The following is a 16,952-nucleotide window of genomic DNA, read 5'->3' on the forward strand; positions in this document are numbered from 1 at the left end:
AGGGGAGCGGCAGGCTAAGGGACAGAGAGAGAAGCAGGCTCCCCAGTGATCAGGGACTCCAACACGGGGCTAACTCTCAAGATGCTGAGATCATGAGCTGAGACAAAGGCAGATGCTTAACCGACTGAGCCACCCAGGTGCCCCAAAATACTATAATTCTAAATATTAAATTTCAACACCAACGGAGAGAACACAGAAAAGAAATCAAAGGTCATGAGAAAGATTCATCAAATGAAATCAATCCTTCTCTCCCCATTCTGGTTAAATTACAAATTTTTAAAACACTGTCATCACTCATAGCTGTCTTCTCTACCTCAGCTTTTGTTCCATCCTCCACCCAAGCTATCCAGGTTTCATCCATTTTAGCATCCCCTTGTGTTTACTTGCTGAAATCCCATATGACATCTGTTATGTTAACCACAGTAACATAGTTTCTGCATTTTTTTCCTATTTAATTTCTTACCCAAACTCAAGAATGATGACCAGTCCCTGGTTCTTGTAACTTTCTTTTCACTTGGCTTTGCTGACATAATCTTTTGTTTGTTTTCTTCTCCTCTTTGTTTTGAACATTCATTCTCTATCTCTCTTGGCAGGCATATCTCCCTCTACACACCCCTTAGGGCTCAAATATTTGCTCCTTTACAATCTTACTCTCTTCTCTCCCCTTGGTGAGCTCATCTCCAACCACAAGTTCCAAAGCAACCTCACAGATTTCATCTTATGCCTAGTCAGGTCCTCTCTGTGCTTCATCTGCCTAGTTGATTTCTCAGTTTGGACATCTGAAAGGCACCTCAAATTCATTCCACTTTGAACCAAATGAACTTCCTTCCCAGGAACCTACTATTCAGTTGTAGAAGAGTGCTTAAACAAACAAACCCGTACTTTCCTTTTATTCTCTTCCATATCCATATCTAATCCCTCATTAATACGATGACTTGACTTTGAAAATACCACTTGAATTTGTCCACTTCTCTCCACCTATGACCAGCTAGTCAAATCTACCATTACCTGCTGCCAGGGCTCCTGCAGTGGCCTCCTGCCTATCACACCTGCATCAGCACTACCTTCTCTTGCATTCACCCTGCATCCTACTTCCCCCACTCCAGGCATTTTAGCAACAGATGGAATTTTAAATTTATTTGTGTGATTATTAGATTAATGTATGTTTCTGCCACTAAATTAAGTATTGTATAACCACAACCCACTACAGTGTTAAGTACAAATTAAAATGAATACACAAACATGTCTTTACACGTTCCAAGCATTACTTTTCTAGGCCACCAGCTCCAAATATTAATATGTTTCCTATCTGTTTCATAGAATTGTGTTTTCAATGATGTAATTATTAACAAAGACTTTACTTTCTTTGTTTATTCATCTCAACTTTTTGTGACACTTTGATTTGTAGGATTTGTAATAATAACTACTATTCATTTGGAACCTTATATAATTAGGCTTTTTTCTTGGTTAAAATGTAGGTTTTCAAGTCCTTAGAGTATTTAAATAGGTAGGATTTTCACTCACTGTGACCGATAAGAAAACTGAGACTCGAGCAAAGTATATTCTCAAGGTCACACAGTTATTATGTAGCAAAGTTAAGATCCAAACCCAAGTATTCCTGATTCAAAGCCTTTGTTTATTTCATTACAGAGGGCCTCTTCTCATCTTGAAAAGCCATGTAGACATAAATGAATAATAAAAGCACAGATATCTGCTAAACTGGATCAAATCCACAGGTCAATTCAGTAACCTCTACTCAATAGATAAAATAAAGGGAGAGCATGACTGGTAGGCTCACATAATGACAATTCAGATACATATGTCCATGAAAACAATGTGTCATGAAAACAATAAACTCACTTTACCACCCTTGCTGGTCAACTGTTCTAGCAAAACATAGGTCATGATACAGAAGACAGAAAACATGAAAAGACATACAGATCAAATATATGAAAAGCTTACATATTAAAAGTTTAACATGTTAATATAGGGTTGTGTGTCATAAGATTTGAGGGGCTTAGTAATATAGAAATACAAATGAATGAGAGAACACAGTATGCCAGAAAACATCATGACAGATTCTGGGAAAAAACCCAGAATAATGGTTAAGATTTGGAATGATACAGGGAAGTTACATAGAGGAAGCAAGATCCAGTAAGAGATCAAGGATATGGTAACAATCAAAATACCTCAAACTTTTTGGTAAGACACAGTTTCTGTATTATCTTATTTATGCATAAAGGGACTTTCTAAGTCATTTTGCAAGTTTGTAGTATGCCATCTGTGTGTGTGTGTGTGTGTGTGTGCAATTTTCATGTAGACCTCATAACTGTATTTAGATCATCATTCTCTACATGCTATCGTATTTTCTGAAAAATTAAATTATATTTATCTTTTATGTAAAAGTGGCCCATAACTTTGCTCTTGGGTTTTCTTTTTCTTTCTTTCTCTCTGCCATAAAGTGAGTGATATGAGGCAGGGAGAAGGGGGGAAGAAGGGAAAGGGAGGGGAGTAGAACTTCTCACAATTTTAAAAAGAAAATCATCATTTAAGGAATCCTGTTGTGAATCTTTTTGTATCATTGATAATTGAGCTCTAAATTACCTGCTTTTGGAGATTAAATTGCCTCTTATGGCTTTTTTCCCTCTCATGGAAAATATGATGTCTACATGTGTCTTATAAAAGACTGAGGCTCAGAAGAAAGCCATGATTATCAGAAAAGAGAATGACATATAGCAAGCAAAAGTCAGCAATTCTTTATTTTGCATGCAAGATTGTAATTATTTTTTTAAGTGGACTTCCCCTAGTAAATGTGCAGATGATGACAATAGCTTAGATTACAGAGGTTGTCAACTTCCAGACACACAGTTTTAGTAGCTTTATAGCTCTTCGCTCAGTTCAAATTTATTTTAATTATTTTGGAATTAGTGCAAACAAATACCGGATACAGCTTCTTGTTTCTTAATCTCTCATGAATATAGATTGGAGATAAAGAGTAAGGATGCCTTTCCATTATGCACCTACTTGAGGGCTCAGTTCCAGCTCCTTCCTGGCCTTCTTCTATACATCTATGCTTTCTCTACTTCCTTCTGCCTCTATATCTCCATGCATGTGAATGTTAGATGCTACTTGAACACAGTGCATTCAAAATATACTCCAGAGCATTATTTTAAATAGATTGTGTGGATACTGATTTCAATTAATGACCACCACCAGACAGTTTCATAAGAGAGATGGCACCAGGATTTGCTCAAGAGAGGCAGCACTGGCTGTGCTTTTGAAACATAGGAATATCAGTGCCCAAGGAAGAATGTAGAGCAGAGCTAACTTGGAAGTATTTCTCCTATTCAGGGATTTAAGTGGAATTTACCTATTATATTTAAGTGGAATATTTGATGCACTATGTAAATGCATCTTTGATATTAGTGATTTAATCTTTGATATTAGTCTTTTAATCTTTGATATTAGTGATTCCAAATAAATCACTTAAACACAAAAGAAAATTAAGACATACAATATATAAAAATGTGTATTAACATTTCAATATATACAAATATGCATATAGGCCTGTTTATAAATTTTTACTGCACTTCACTTATCAATATGGAATAATTTATATAATAGTCATATAAGTTACATATAGGTAGATGTGTTGACACACACCTGTATGTAAACCTAGTAGATAAAAATGTAGTATTTCAAAGCTATAGAGAAGCTTATTTAAAATTTTGTTTGCACTTTGATGAGTTATTAAAAAAAAATAACTCTCACACCTAAAATGAAACAAATTCTGTGTTTACTGTTATTTTATGGTAAAAAATTTAGTGCAAAAATTAAGCATCACATAAATTACAGGTGAATAGTCTGTGTCACATAGCAAAGGTATTTCTAAGCATGAAGATAACATAAGAAATCACAAAGGAAAAAAAACATTAGATTTAACTACACGAGCATTAAGATTTTCCTTATAGAAACTACTTCCAACTAAATTTTTAAAAAATTATAAAGTGGAAAAGAATAAAATCCTATTAAAACAGTGTCTGTCATATTTATGAGAGAGAGTAGGTAAATATTCCTATTATATTAAAAATTATCTCTGTTAAAAAATGAATAATTATCCCGGTAGAAAAATGAGAAATTTGTATTTTAAAAGCAATTCAGGGGCGCCTGGGTGGCGCAATCGTTAAGCGTCTGCCTTCGGCTCAGGGCGTGATCCCAGTGTTGTGGGATCGAGCCCCACATCAGGCTCCTCTGCTGGGAGCCTGCTTCTTCCTCTCCCACTCCCCCTGCTTGTGTTCCCTCTCTCGCTGGCTGTCTCTTTGTCAAACAAATAAAATCTTTGAAAAAAAAATAAAAGCAATTCAAGACATAAAAAAAGAGAATAAATGAAAATTCATTATTCAAATGAAAAGATGAACTAGTAAGGAAAGGAAAATGAAAACAATGAAGAGCTACCAAGCTTTTACTTACTAGAGCGGCAAAACTTTAATTGTAATGATGATGTGTGTTATGAAAAAGTAGGAAGGATGTGAGTGGTACATTTCTGGAGACAATTGAGTAATAGGTGTAAATACATGGAAATGTGCATACTTAATGAATGATCAATAAATTGAAATTAGAGGAAGAAAGCTAAGAAAATAATAAGCTAATTAATCAAAGATGTTTATAAAGGCATTGCTTGTAATAGGAAAGTTTCTTAAATAATCTATATAATCAATAGCGCAAGCTTTGTAAAATAAATATGAAACACCATACCATGGAATACTGTGTAGTTAGAAATATAATGATCTAGATTTATCTTCTCATAATATATTTTACACAGAAACAGAAACATATAAACTGTCTGGATCTTATGACTAAAAATATCTATGACATGTTCTTCAATAAAAAAGAACAGAAACCTTACTAATAGCAGAATCTCATTTTTTGATAGGTATCTACAGTGAATAGATAAGAACAGGGTTGCAGATACTGATATAAATATGGATTTGGATACAGAGAAAGACAGATGCAGATTTCAGTATATAGTACAGTTACATGCTCGTGTGCATGTATGTATGCACACATACATTCACAGATAAGAACTCGCAATTGGTAATAACGCTGTTGAAACAACAATATGAACGTGCCTCTCTATTGATCAATGAGATTGTAGCAGTTGTCTTTTCAATGACATTTAAGATACTTCCCTGTGAAAAGATCAAAGTAAGCAAGCACCCTACCCTCAAAGACAACACAGTGACCATGCATCAACAGGGGCTCTACTAGTTTACTATACCAACATTGAACTGAATCTAAAATACTAGTTTTATATATATCTGGCTCCCCAAGTTTACTCTAAGAAACTTGAAGCAGCCAATTTATTGTTGTTTCTCTTTTAATAGTTAAGACATTTTCATGAATATCATTAATACTTAATCAAATCTGGTAGAATTTCATTTACTAGGTACCTATATACATATCATATCAGTAAATTAAATGCTGGCCTCATATTTAATTTTTTTTTTATAATTCCTCTATCTTATCATAGTTAAAACTTGACATTTTCATAGATAACTGAGATGTCACATGAAGGCATTTTAGAAATACACCTTAAAATCTTTTTATGAGCTTTAGTTAAATGGGACATAAATGAATAATGGGGAAAATATGAATATAAAATGCATAGCAATACTCCAAGTAGTCTGTGGACTGGTTTATAAGAAGCATGCTATTTGTCTCATTTGTCTTGCAATTATTCTTGGTGACAGTACAGATACGGTGATTTCCTGCAGTACTAAATTTTCCCAAAATTTTACTTGACATCTAAGTTAAATGTGATGTTTTTCTTGTCTTAATAAATTCTATCTTTCCTTTGTTTTATTTGTACTTTTGTCAAGACAATTCAATACACCTATTACCATTATTAAATTGAAAGAATGTTATTATCACATCAATGCTATGAAGGTTGGCATATGAAATGAAAGCAAGAGAACAACATCTTTACCCTCCTGATGGGCTAGATGCAGAAGTCACGCTATTTTCTAATTATGTAGATTGTGTTCTGTGAAAAGAGATGCTGAATAGGACCAGCAGCAATAAAGTGGCATTAGTTATCAATGTTTAATATGCAGCAGAGGCTAATTTGGCAAATGGAAGCCACAAGAGAAATATAAATTCTCAATAATGAAGACCTTCTTGGATATCTAGGTCAACTCCCAAAATGGGGTGCTATTACGGAAAAAACACACAACCTGGTGCATGTCACTTACAAATGTCCATTTCACCCAAAGGAATTTTTTCCTCTGCCAACCACGCCTCTGCAAAAGAGCCCAGACAATGAAATGAGCCAAAGTTAATGATCTGAGTAAACAGACTAAACAGTTTTATAAGATATGCTATAATTCCAATATCTTAGAAATTTAAGAATACCCAATGTATTTTTAAACTATACATTTCTCACGAGGATAAAGTATGTTTCAGGGATAATTAGCTCGCTCAGTCCTGCTATTTTATATTGTTCTGTATGATTCCCCACATTGTCTAGCACAGTGAGCGGTCTCTCTCTCTCTCTCCCCTTCTTGCTCATATTTCTGGCCGTGTATTAGAGCAGAAGGGAGATGGAAGGGCTACTTTAACTGTTGTAGGAGCTACAGGCAAACTTTACCAGAACATTTTCCTTCTTTTTTTTTTTTAAAGATTTATTTATTTATTTATTTGATAGAGAGCGAGAGGGGGGAAGAAGAGAGGGATAGAGAGTCTTAAGCAGACTCCACATGACCGCGGAGCCCGATGTGGGGCTCGATCCCATAACCTGAGATCATGACCTGACCAAAACCAAGAGTTGGATGCTTAACTGACTGCACAACCTGGGTGCCCCAGAACATTCTTCTTTCTTAAGTAAGATACAAGTAAGGCTTGGAAAGGTCTTTGTAAAAGAAGGAAGGAAGGAAGGAAGGAAGGAAGGAAGGAAGGAAGGAAGGAAGGAAGGAAGGAAGGAAACTTCAACTGACAAAGCATATTTCATAGTACACTAGTAAAGGGGAAAAATCAGAATTTAGATGGACAGGCAGCTCTTAAATTATCTGAAATGCTTATTGAAAGGTTATAGTAAAAAATAAGCAAAAGGAGAATAAAAACAAGATTTTCTTTTTTGTTTCTTTCTTTTTTTTAAAAAAGATTTTATTTATTTATTTGACAGAGAGAGACAGCCAGCCAGATAGGGAACACAAGCAGGGGGAGTGGGAGAGGAAGAAGCAGGCTCCTAGCGGAGAAGCCTGATGTGGGGCTCGATCCCAGAAGTCCGGGATCACGCCCTGAGCCGAAGGCAGACGCTTAACGACTGCACCACCCAGGCGCCCCAACACAAGATTTTCTAAACATAAACAGGATAGAAATAAAATATGGCATTTTAAAAATAAGACATTCTTATAATAAGTGGTAGTAAAAAGTAAGAGAGAAAACATGCAGAATTGTTTATTAATGAACATTATTATTCCATAACATGAACAAAATAATTTAAAAGTAGTGCATTATTAGAAAATAATCACCAAAAATTGAAAAGAACGTTCTCAAAAGTGACATAGCCTATTTGAAAAGTTACCATTTATGCAAAATAAAACTCCTCCCACATCCTCCCAGTGGAGAAATAGTTTCCCAAGTACACCTGATCATAGGAAATAGCTTCTTCTTTGATGCACTGGCCACAATTACAATTACAGTCTTTGCAATATGAAAATGCCATTTGCTTAATTTAGGATTTGTCTTCTATGCTACATTGTACACTTTATAAGATGAATAGAGAGAGTGTTTTGTTTTCGGTTTTGGTTTTGGTTTTGGTTCTGTTTCTCAGGACATTATCCCCAGAGTGTTGCAGAGTGTCTGGATGTATGACTTAATTTTTCTAAACCTAGATATCATCATAGTTATATGACTGCCTGCAATTAATCCTTTTTAAAATACTTCCTTGTTCTTAAAGTATGAAGATTATGATGCCTCAAATTTAAAGCAGACTACCCGGACAAAGGCAAATATGGATAACAAAAATCCACTTGTGATATTGTGATGTGAAATGTCACCAAACTGGCTTAAACTAATCTGCCACGTTTTGTTTGTTTTATTTCATCAAACCTCCTCTCCCACTTCTGCCCCAAACATAAGGTTTCACGCATTCACAGGTTAATGCAATCGCCCTGCGATGCGGGTCTTCTATATCTGGTTGCAATAGTCAAAGACACATGTTTTTTCTAAATGCTAAATTGGGACAGATGTTATAGAATTAGGAATGAACATTCTTCAGGAAGTTAAATATTTATTGATTAAAATGTAATATATAATTGGTTGCCAAAAATATCTCACTTAAAGAAAAAGTATAAAAATATTCAACATGCATTCCGAAAATGTATACAGTATTTTATAGCTTAGAAACCATAATAAACTATGAACCCAGTGTTATTATCCCCACTCTACAGGTAAGGGAGCAGAGGCTAGAAGAAGTTAAGGGCCTTGTTCCTAAGTAGTGAAAACACGAAACTCTGAGCCTACTTTTTTTGAAGTCAAGATCAATGCTCTTTCAAGGACACCAAAATTAAATCCTTAACATTGGGGCCTGATTTGGTTGGCAGAATGGCTCCAACTGACCCAGTCTCTACCTGTCCTCAGTTGTTACTATCTAATCAAAGAGCTCATCCCTCAGCTAAATTTTATAATTCTTGAAAAGCCCTTTGAAGTTTAGAGCTATGGTGTTTCTCACCAATTGCCAGCCCTGCTGCCTTGTTCAGCTCGGGCAAGAGATGATTAGTACTTAAGTTTTAGTTCTTTAATTAATTACTGCTGCTTCAGAATGGCTAGTCAATGGCAGAATCAATCAAAATTCCTTGACCTTTGTTTATTTCCCCAGGTGAAATTCTAGGGGGAATGAAGTATCTATAGTTCTCCCTTTTTCCCTGATGACCTATGAATGTTTTATAGGCAATCAAAATCTTAGCCGCCAGCTGTTATCTCCAGAAGGCACCCTACACTTCCACATTCCAAAGAAACGTGAATATTGCATCTCTTTCACCATTTTAATACTTTCAGCACTATTTGGGCCAAAGTTTCTTTTAATCAACCAGCAAATATTTATTCAATGTCTTGCCATGAGGCTGGTACTGTTCTCAATACTGTGGCGATGTCAATGAGTCAGAAAAATGGATTTATTGCCTCAAGGAGCTTACATCTGGTAAAAAAAAAAAATTGTTTCAAGGGCTTGTAGTGCTATGATGAAGACACAGGATAATGTGATGGAGACTAGGAAAGTCCTCTTGAAAAGATGTTATTTGAGTAAATAGCCTTGTGAAAGTCTGGGGAAAGAGAGCTTCAAACAGAAGGAATAGCAAAGGCCATGTTGCTGAGACAGGAATCATCGGTTATGCTAGAGAATTGTATTTAGTGAAAGAAAAGGAGAGGGGAGTCTGTGACATCTAAGAGTCAGACAGGAAAAAGATCAGGTAGGGCCTCATAGCCCACAGAAAGGATCATAGCTGACCACATGAAATGAGAAGTTGAGGACTTATAATATTTTATAAGGAAGAAAATAAAATCCTTGATCCTGTGTAAAACGTCAACCACACAGGGGAAAGAATGGAGAAAAACAGATCAGTTAAGAGACTTCTGGTAGTGAGTAAATTATGGTGTCCTGAACTCAGACTTGAGAGGCAGAAATGTTGAGGTTTGTTTGGGTAGGGTGCATGTCTTGGAGACAAAGCTGATAGTACTCACCGAAGGACGAGCTGTGGGATGTGAAGAAAGTGGCTCAAGATCCTACATACCCAGTTGCCTGAGCAAATGAGTGAGCAAAAATGTCATTTGGACTGAATTGTGTCCTCACCCCTGCCTCCCAAAAGCACATGTTAAAACCCTAACTCCCAATGTGATGGCTTTCAGAGATGGGGTATTTGGGGGCTAATTAGTTTTAGAAGGTCATGAGGATGGGGTCCTCAGGATGGGTTTAGTGCCTTAATAAGAAGAGGAAGAGAGAGAGAGATATCATTCTTTCTTTGCATACACACTCACTCAGGTAATGCCATGTGAGCACACAGCCAAAAGGCAGCCATCCGCAAGCCAGGAAGAGAGCTCTTACCAGTACTCGACCATGCTAACACCCTGATCTCAGACTTCCAGCCTCCAGAACTTTGAGAAGATGAATTTCTGTGTTTAAGTCACCCACTCCATGGTATTCTGTTAGGGCAACCCAAGCTAAGACAGATGTATAAGGACTGGAGATGGGCAGTACATTAGGATATGAATCTGAATAATTCTGTGGTGTCCTAGAAGATCGAGATGCTTTCTAAATATTCCAGTGGAGATGTCAAGTAATTGGTTATATTTTACAAATATGTAGTTCAGCAGGAGATGTTATTTGAAGACATACTTTTGAAAGTTGTCAGTTTATAGAATACATGTGAAGTTGTGAAACTGGATAAATCACTGGGGAAAAACGAGAAAGGAAAAGAAAAGAAGAAAATCTGCAGACCAAATCCTTAGTCACTATGAAATTTAAAGATTCAGAGAAGATGGACCAAGAGAACTGAGAAAAAGTAACCAGTTGGACAGGAAAGAAACCAGCCAAGTGTGGTATTGTAGGACTGTTGGAGCAATAAACTGCTTTTTAAATATGAGGGAGTGGTGGGATTCTTCATTCTGTCACTATGGTGATGTAGATTCCCTGAGCAAACCATCTGTTGCAACAATCAAAAACACTCGTTAAAAGAAAAACAAAAAGGAACAAATGAACTAATAAACAGAAGAGACCCTGAATATATAAATGGACAATGACTAGACTGTATATAGAATAAAACTCTGACCTGCAACCTGCAGCAGCTTGCCCAGGAAATCCCTTTTCTATAATAACCGTGCCAGGAAGCCAACCTTATAAATCAGATTTGTAGGAAGTCAGACTGCCACCTCCAGTAACAATCCAGGAAGCCAAACAATAATTTCTGTAACAATCTATGCAAAATGGCCAGGACTTCATTAATGACAACTTCCCCAATTTCTGTCCCTGCTTCCAACTTAGGACCAACCAGAGAAAGCCAAATATAGAGCCCTAGCCAATCACATAGGATACGCTGCTTCTAGTTAGCCTGCGTCCAGCTTCCCCATGCCAACAGCTTCAAATCAAGGCACACCCAAGCCTTCCCTTTTTTGCAATGTAAAGCCTTCCCACTCCTCAGCCTGCCTCCGAGTCTCTGCCAAAATGCAAGGGGATGGCAGCTCTAGCAAGTTCTGAATAAACAGCTTTTGCTTGTTCTCAGTTGGCTGGTCTTCATTTATTTCCATAGAGAAAATTCTACTACCTAAATGCATTGGTTGGCTGGCCAGAAATAAGGAAAAACAAACAAACAAACAAAGTTATGGAACCCGGTGAGGTAAGCAGAACATCAAATGGTTTTTGTTTGTTTGTTTGTTTGTTTGTTTGTTTGTTTCAAGAGGCCATTCGCTACACCCGATGAGCTTGAGCTGTGGGTTTTGTGACATCGTCAAGTAGATAGAAAATGAGATAAGCCAACTTCCAGTTGGCATAGGAATCCCACTAAGATAATGTTTTAATTAAGATGGCATACTCCATCATTAATACGGAATTGAACCATAATTAAACGTATCTTTCAGAACACAGCAAAGATAGGTGCCTGTCCTTCAGCTTAATGAGGCCCCCTTGAAAGGTATTGAGGAAAGGCGCATGCTGAAGATGAGAGAGCTGGCTACCCCCAGCCTCCTGCCCGTGCCCGCCCTCCCATATCATCCTTGGTGCCTGCATGCCTTGATGTTACCAAGTCTCCCTGTGTCTCACTACCCTAAGCCACTGCATTTTGGAGCCTCTTTTTGTACTGTATTCCTCACCCTTATAAGGCAGTCTCTACCTCATCATATCATATCTGACTCTCATTTCTAATGCAATTGCTTTCAAAATGTATTACATGAACAAAACAATCTGTGATTAATAAGTCTCTACAATCCTGGGATCAGTACAACTGAGTGTCCTGGATACAAGTCTTCTCATAGACTCAGATATCATTCAAAATAGTATTATTCTACAGTCTCCAAGACAAAGCATATCTCAAACTTACGTTCCCATTAAACGTTCTTGCAAAGATATTATCACGGGAATGGTGTTTTGAATAATAAACTTTTAAAAGTACATCTTGTACTTTCTAGAAATCGCTGAGTTAAGTGCTTTCTAGAAATCGCTGAGTTAAGAGCTCTTATTTATTATTAAACTGTCTCCCACTATTTAGTTTTGTTCTTTTTTGAATATTCCTTTCATCTTGTTTCTAACTTTCTTCTTAATTTCCCATCTTCTTCCAATCAAGTAGCCCACAAATTTCAAAATCTCAGTAAGCAACTATGAATAAAATGATCTGAAAACAAAATTGCTATCTCATCTCTTAGTTTTGGCTACAGAACCTCCTTTCTGTTTTTAGAACACACCACTCCTAGAATAGGAAGACTGTGCACCTGCTGTTTCCACTTCCAGGAACGCTCTTCACTCGATGCCCCTGTATCCTTCATCTTCAAGCCTTTGTGCCCATGCCACCTTATCTGAGAGGCTGGAGAGCAACCCATTGAGAATAGAATTCTCCACTCACCCTTTTCTATTATCTCCTTACACAGCTGATTTTTCTTCATAAGACTTACCATTACATAATGAATATATATGTGCTTGTCTATTTCCTTATTGTCCCTTTCTCCACACGTAAGAACGCATGCTCAGGAAAGCAGGTATGTTTTGTGGTCTGTTCATAATATAGTCCACCACCCAGAATTGTGCCTGACACAGAGTAAGTTTTCAATTAATAGTTGTGGAATGACGAAATAATTCAAGGCAGATATCAAATCCCCTACGTGGGATTTTGTGGATGAGGTGTCCTAGATACAGCACCATTTATAGCTCACTTTCTCCCGCCGCAGGTACACATTTGATGGCAGGTACTATATAGGGGGAAATTTATGAGCAAAATTTCTGTGTACACTGTGTATAGGTATGATTAATTTGTTAATTTTGAAGAATCTCTTTGATGCTGAATAGTGGCTGGATCAATTTTAGTGCCACTTTTAACTGTGATTTTAAGAATTCTTCTTGAAGGCTGATGGGATGTAGCTGACATTAATCATCTCTACTGACCTAGATTACGAACTACATAGAAAGAAATTTGCATATTCAGGATGTAAGTCCAACTATCTAGTAATAATATTGGGGGAGATTTCTCCTCCTATTGAAGCATCTTCTTCGGTCTCCAGCTGGAAAGGAAAATTTCTGCTGAGTCTCCTTAGGAGGCCCATTAGCCCATCTGTGTGTGCTGGCATAAATAAAAATCTGTGGATGGCAACCAAACCAAAGCTGACATTTGTGCAGGAGGAGGCTAGGGAGCCCTTGTCCCTGATTTGTACTGCCAAGTGGACTGAGTGAATGAAGTCAGAACAAGAAGGCAGGTGCCAAACTGCTTATGCAGCTTGCTGGAAGATGCTCCTTATACAATATCCGTGCTGGGGAATGAATTTAAGAAACTTACATAAGGCCTACACGTGAAACGGTAAGGCAGTTTCATTCATTCTTTCACAGAAGGGTCTTTGGAACTGTGAATAGAGTGGCAAGCGTGGCTAACAAAACCACTGCTCCCATGGAGATTACATTCTAAAGGAAGAGGAAAAAATGATTTAACATACTCACATTGTAACTAACAACGAGAAATGGAAAAGTATAAAGCAGGGTGACAGTATACAGCTTGACTTAGAGGAAAAGAATTAGGTGGGAAATTTCTTCATAGGACCTGAAGGGCACAAAGGACCATTCTAATCTAAAGAGAAAGAACAGCAGGTGCAGGGGCCCAAATGCAGGGATCAATTTACTATGTCCTGTATAACAACAGAAAGACAACGTAACAGCTTAGTACATCCTATAAGGCAGTGATTAGAACACAACTCAAGAGGGAGGTCATAATTAGGATGCCATTAGAGATTTGGCAGGAGGCAGATTATATAGGTGCTTAGATCTTGTTCTGAGAGGGATAGAACATGTCTGGAAGATCTGAAGCAGGGAAGCTACCACAGTTAGTTAAACAGCTGGGTGACAGAGGTGGCGTCAGCTATGGTGGAGGTAGCAGAGACCGAGACAAGTAGACTTTCAGAAATGTTTCAGAGGTGGTGTTGGTGAGAATTAAAGCCAGATATTTAGGTAATGGATATGTATAAGATGGAAATGAAAAATTATTCCTCTATTTTGGCTCGAACAACTTTGGTAGAGACAAGAGCAGGGATGGGGTAGACACCATCCTGCTTTAGAGAGTTTAAATTTTAAATCCCAATTAGACATCCAAGTGCACATGTCAAGTAGACCACTGGATCCATATATCTGGAGTTCTGCTGAGAAATGTGAGCACAAATGCAAAACTGAGAGTCTTTCTGTTTAGATGGATTTTGTAGAGAAGGAATTAAGGAAAAATCATTCAAGTAGAGGTGTAGAGAGAGGAAAGGAACAGGAAGAACATAAGTGAAGGAAACAGAAGAGAAGTAGGCTGTAAACAGTCTTGGGGCACGTTAACCTTTAGAAGTCTGACAGAGTCAGGGCCCCTGGGTGGCGAGTTAAGCATCTGACTCTTGATTTCAGCTCAGGTCATGATCTCAGGGACCTGAGATGGGGGCCCACATTGGGTTTTGTGCTGGGTGTGGGGCCTGCTTGAAATTCTCTCTCTCCCTCTGCCTCTGCCCCACCCCACTCTCCTTCTCTATAGAAAAAAAAAAGTAAAATCTCCCAGAGTAAAGCAGACTGAAAGGCAGTACTTACGGATGCTAACATTGATTTCTCGTTTTATTCTGCCTTTTATTTATTTTATTTTTTTATTTTTTTATTTTTTTTAAAGATTTTATTTATTTATTCGACAGAGATAGAGACAGCCAGCGAGAGAGGGTACACAAGCAGGGGGAGTGGGAGAGGGNGGCCTGCTTGAATTTCTCTCTCTCCCTCTGCCTCTGCCCCACCCCACTCTCCCTCTCTATAGAAAAAAAAAAGTAAAATCTCCCAGAGTAAAGCAGACTGAAAGGCAGTACTTAAGGATGCTAACATTGATTTCTCGTTTTATTCTGCCTTTTAAAGTAGGAAATAACAGAGATGGGGATGGTCTAGGTTGTGGTCTCTAACTGATGAAGTAGGAGAGAAAAAGAATAATTATGAGGCAAAATCCTTAAGCAGACAAAGATGGAATAAGAACCATGTATAGGTAGATAGATTGACCAATGACAAAATCTGAGACAATTTTTCCTTTGTAGTAAGAAGGAAGGTAGGGGCATAGGCACAAATTAATTTGCATGGATAGACCTGGTAGGAAGAAGGCCAAAGAGGTTTCACCCAATCGCTTCTCTTTTCTCTGTTTAGTATAAGAGTAGGCCATTAGCTGAGAATGCAGATAAATACCTGTTAGAAGAAAAGTAAGTGGTCTGCATTTAGGAGAGTGTGCAAGTGGATAGAAGAAAGCAAAAGCAGTGAAATAGTTATTTGGAAAGAAAGCAACTAGCAAGACAGAGTAAGGCCATTAGGCGATGAGAAGGGCCCTGATGTCATGTTCCATAGAAATGATCAGGGGAGTCTTCAGGGGCAGTGGAGTCACACCAACAATAGATAAATCCAGAGAAATGAGGCTCTACACACTCTACAGAGAGACCTTAAGGGATCAGTGCACTTATCACTAAAATTCAGTACAGCTCTAGACCAATCCTGGGGCTGAACAGAAGCTCCTCCTTAGTGGGAATTTTTTTTTTTTAGTGCAAGCCGAACATAATGATAATATGAAGGAATGACATAAGCCACAACCTCAAAAGCAGAGAAACAACAAGCGAGCTGCTTTGGGATTTATCTTACTAAAGCAGCACAGGGAAGTGGGATATTTCAAATGCGAAAACATCCATCCCGTCATGTTTTCATAAGTAAAATTACTTTAAAATGATAATTAAGATCTGTAGCTTACTTTAGCCAAGGCAATGTCACAGGTCACCATATCGGTTTCTCATTCTCCTTTGCTATCTCTAATGATGTAGTGGGAAGAGAGAGATTTTGAATCCAGAGGGACCTGGGTTCAAGCAAAACCTACACTGTAAGATCCTTAATATGATGGTTAATCCCACTACCCAAACCACTTTGGTTTTGCCATGTACATTTGGGGGATAATACTAGCTACACAGGGGTATTGAAAGAATTAATGTGTGAAAACACCTGCCATATTATCAGGCACAGCATAAACACTATCACCACTACCGTCACTATTATACTCACCACTGGTCAAATTACAGTAACTCAATAATAATGCATAATGCCAAAGTTATTGCAGAAATAGCTTTTGACAAGCAGTTAAGTATATGAGTGATGTCTTAATTTCCATAAAAATGAAATACATACACCCCCACAACATATGTGCACACGCACATATACATAGACAAAATGCAAAAATCAATAAAAAATGAAACTGGTCTTTCGACTGTATTGAAAAATCCTGAGCCCATCATTTGTACATAATCCGAAATGCTACACTAAGTAACATACAATGCATATGGCACCACGTGATGGATAAGCAAATATAACACTTTCAGTTATACCTGTCTGGTTATACCTACTTAAAGAAGCTAAGTTGGCTTACACAAAAATAAACAGCTACATTAGCAAGGTAGCTATATCATTTTTTAGAAAAGTATTATCTTTCCCTAAAATGTGGAGGAATAGTATATTCTTGGTTGAATCTTTTTTGTTGTTGCTATTAATTTTATTGTTGAAATATCACCCTAAGAAATATGTCAAGGAAAAAAAAGCCTTTTGTTTATGTAAAGTAGAATTAAAATTGAAATTTTTGTTTAGCCATAGCCCCAAATTAAACAATTTCGAAAAGGGAAAGCAGCACCCCCTTTTTCATTCAGTTTTATTGCAATGTTCATTCTAGATCACAGAATGT

The 16,952-nt window shown here is 37.4% G+C and overlaps 1 protein-coding gene across 2 annotated transcripts in view; it reads right to left on the minus strand.

The window, feature by feature from the left end:
• The window catches only part of GALNTL6 (polypeptide N-acetylgalactosaminyltransferase like 6), a 1,184,120-nt gene that overhangs the window by 899,022 nt on the left and 268,146 nt on the right, over positions 1-16,952 (minus strand). The window lies entirely within an intron of this gene.

Source organism: Ailuropoda melanoleuca, chromosome 5, assembly GCF_002007445.2.
Source record: "Ailuropoda melanoleuca isolate Jingjing chromosome 5, ASM200744v2, whole genome shotgun sequence".
NCBI classification, from domain to species: domain Eukaryota; kingdom Metazoa; phylum Chordata; class Mammalia; order Carnivora; family Ursidae; genus Ailuropoda; species Ailuropoda melanoleuca.